The 3,980-nt window shown below is 38.1% G+C and overlaps 1 long non-coding RNA gene across 1 annotated transcript; it reads right to left on the reverse strand.

The window, feature by feature from the left end:
* Positions 1-227: 227 nt before the first annotated feature.
* On the reverse strand, positions 228-1,104 carry LOC110676772. The gene is made up of 2 exons (XR_002500707.1): positions 758-1,104; positions 228-424 (listed from the first exon to the last, which is right to left on the reverse strand). It is a non-coding gene; the product is annotated as an uncharacterized LOC110676772 (long non-coding RNA).
* Between the last annotated feature and the right edge of the window lie 2,876 nt (positions 1,105-3,980).

Below are 3,980 nucleotides of genomic sequence, written 5' to 3' on the forward strand. Positions count from 1 at the left end.
ACCCATTTTTCCCCTATGAATTTATCTCCACGTTGTGGTGAATTTTGATCAGCTGTTCCTCCGCGGTCTACACTTTGTTACTCTTCGAATTTGTGCATGGTGACGTCACAAAAACAAATGCTATCTCTGTTGCTCTTTCATCATGGTCAACTAACTATCCTGCTCTTTGACGTTCCCTGCAGGAATTGTTTACGTTTTGTCATAAGGATTTGTCATTCACTGCTGGAATTGTTGACATTATTTTTATTTGAAGTTTGGAGGTTATATCTATCTCCTCCTATTATGCCACTTCCACAGTGGCTGAAATCCCCACATCCATCCTGGAAACCTCATTGTTGGTGCTGTTGATGGCCAGCTATATTAACAGGTTCTTGAACGGAGCCATAAGTTTCATTGCGCCAGCATACACATTTCCGCGTTTTTGCTTTTATCAAACATTTGCCATCATCACAACAAAATCCTTCACGACCAAGATCCTTCATCTCCGTCGCATGAAGCTGCTGTGGTGTTCCGGTTGAATGGTTTTCAACAAGGGTCCTGCTCTCTCCTGGTTTTGTGGCCAGTTGAAAAATGGCGATGAAAATTTCACTGCGTGTCAGTATATCGTTTTTGAATCTGATCCCAATCCGGAAGAGTTCCCGTTTCGAGGTTGCAAGAGCTCCTCATTTGATCCGGATTTCGCCTGGGAATCTGTTACGGCGGTCGCAGAACCGGAAAACGAGCAGGACTCTTCTCGGAATCCATTTCGAGGACTTACACGGAGCACCACAGCAGCTTCAGGCAACGAGATGAAGGCGATGGTCTTGTAGGATTTCGTAGCTGCATTCCAACGATGATGGTCATTTTTCGGGTAGTCCTTATCATTCCGGAGACGGTTTTAGGCAATGAATAGCAATTTGGTAAACAATAAACTAGAAAAATGGCTACTCATTTTTTTCTATATGGGCGAACGAGTCAGTTCTGTTGCTTGTGGGAATGATGGGTTTTGACATTTCATCATGTCTACAAACATTCAATGCAGGGGTGTTAATGAACGTTGCGGAAAAATCTCCACTTTGAATGCCCAGAGGGTTGAAACAACTGTGACGCACGACGATTTTTATCTCAAAATGTGGTGAATATCTATGTTTTCAAAAAATTATAAGAAAATCAGGAGTGTATATAAGCAAAATCTGAAAGCGTTAATATTCATTAAAAATGATTGTCTTTCGAAGAAAAATACAAAAGCTATGTGTAAGATCTGACGGAAATGGTCTATTGATATACGTGGTCAATAGACCATTTCCGTCAGACCTTACCCCCTATTTTTATATTTTTCTTTGAAAGACGATTATTTTTAATGATTATTGACGCTTTCAGATCTAATTTATATGCACTCCTGATTTTATTGTAAATTTTTTAAAATTCGAGAATTTTCCACATTTTGAGTAGTGCGGCACAGTTGTTTCAACCCTGTGGGTAAACAAAGTGGAGATTTTCCCACAACTTTCAAAACCCCTGCGCTGAGTGTTTGTATAGATATGACGAAATGTCAATGTCAAATCAAGCACACGAGACGACACGACAAAATGGAGAAATCTGAGAGAAATCTGAGGTCCGATGGGCAAGCTTCGTTGTAAATGAAGCCCATCCTTTACTATTGTACTTATAACAAAAACTTTTACCGGAAGACGACTGCTAATAGACCGTTTTAAGCTTAGCAAGTGATGGAATTCTCCTTGGAAGCATTTCTGCAACGTAGCGGAACGTTTTCTACAAGAGGGGCATATTGGCCGGTTTGTTTTGAAACGTCAAGAATTTGACCGTTTGCAGATTTTTCGGGGAGACCTACGAGAGTGGTAAAATGGGGAAGTATGTATAATCCATTGGTCATATGGTTCCGGAACAGCTTGACGACATAAGCAGCAGATATCAAACGGTAGGGTAAACAGGTATAGGCCCCCCTAAGGAAAAACTGCTCTATCGCAGTGGCAAATCCATTACTTATACAGTTTTTGGTGTCAAAGTGTTATTTACTTAGTTAATAATGCTTTGCATGCAACTTTCTCTTGTCAGGTAGCTTCTAAAGCGTGTATAAGACGTTATCTGCAAACGGTCCAATTCTTGACGTTTCAAAACAAACCGGCCAATATGCCCCTCTTGTAGAAAACGTTCCGCAGCGTTGCAGAAATGCTTCCAAGGAGAATTCCATCACTTGCTAAGCTTAAAACGGTCTATTAGCAGTCGTCTTCCGGTAAAAGTTTTTGTTATAAGTGTAGGGTTTTCCCCTTGAATGCAGCCCTGATAAAATATAGAAGTGAACTCCTAAATAGGGCCCTGGGTGAATTGACAGGGAGACGGGAGAATGTGTATCGTGCCGGTGAGAAACGGATGTGGGAAATCGTTGTGCATATTTTGAACAGTGAAATAAAGTGATAATTGTTGCAGATATTGAGTGTTTCATTCCTACAAACCTGGCGACGAGGATAAACTACCCAAGTAACCACAAGCATTATACCATTGCATTAATTTGGTCGAAAGTCAACATTTTTTGCATTAATAATGTTATCATGCATTTATTCAATAACTGTCAAGCAATGATGCATTTGATTAACATTGTAAATGCTTTGTAGCATTATTTTAATATAGCATTATGCTAAGCGTTTAGAGTGAATATACAGTTATGCTGTCATACAAGATAACATAACCTCATTAAACGCACTCGGATCTGTAATAAATAAGTAAGACGATCGAGCACGTTCGCACTCGCTCATTACGATTTGTGGAATATGGAAGAATAATGAAATGACTTTCTTTCATTTCCGAACCCCCATTTCATGATCTAAGGATATATGTATTCATTTAAAATTGTTATATTTTATCTATGAGACTCTTTTATTCATAAGAAGCGAGAGGAAATGTCGATCAATTTCTCTCCCACGAAATCTGTTTAATGTGCTAGGGATTTGTTTTGTGGATTAAGTTCTGTTATATCCTCTAAGAGAAAGAATGGTGATCAAATTATTTCTATTGATGTTTCATTTGGTGAGCAAGAGAATTCTTTCTAATCGTAATAACTGGGCAAATAGTAATGTTAACACACACAATGACTTCGTTTATAAGGAACTTTTATCCTACCTTATTACATCAGCAGCTTTAGCACAGGACACCAACGCGCCAGGCATCCAGCACACCATCATCCTAGTTGTGGGTTCTAATCCTGATTCCTACAAAAAAAAAATCATTAAGCTGGTAAAGAAACCCATTGAAAGGTAGTCAATGGATTCATTGTTTTGTTTATTTTTAACGCAAGCCCTAAACATACATTGTTTTAAGCTAATATACATCAGGAACCCTAAATATACAAACATAGATGCTTTAGTAGGGCTTGTGCATTAAAACTGCTTTACCAAGTATTGCATTAATTTGGTTGTTGTGGGGCCCTTTCCCACTTTAATTATGCTTTATAAAGCTCTTAAAGGTTATGTCACTTTAAAACAAAATCTGATAGCATACTATAGAGCAAACATAAAGTATTCATATAAAGCTTCGTGGTTACTTGGGTATCGAGGTGAGCTCAAGTTTTTGCTATAAAGTTGTAAATATCGATTGTTTGTGATTTCTCTATGACTTGGAAAAGCAAATGGTGGCGTGAGTATCAGAATCGTAACGGGGGGAAAACGATGCTTGTGGTATAATATAATAGTATTAGTGAGATCTGAACTATTTTCCTGTGGGTGTAGAAGTGACAAGATGGAAAAGGGTAACCATTGAAATAGTGTTGCAAACACGGAAAAGAGAAACTTTTTGTTTTTTTTTGTTTTTAATTACTTGCTGAATTATGAGAAAAAAAATTTACGATGATGTGGGAAGTATTCTTCGAGCGTAAACATTGTTTGGTACGGTAAATTGGGGTGGAATCTTAAGCATTAAGAAAATATTAACGGATTGTTCCCGGAAATATCATGTGTGTGTTTCACGATTGTATAAAAATGAATATT

Source organism: Aedes aegypti, chromosome 2 (genome assembly GCF_002204515.2).
Source record: "Aedes aegypti strain LVP_AGWG chromosome 2, AaegL5.0 Primary Assembly, whole genome shotgun sequence".
NCBI classification, from domain to species: Eukaryota; Metazoa; Arthropoda; class Insecta; order Diptera; family Culicidae; genus Aedes; species Aedes aegypti.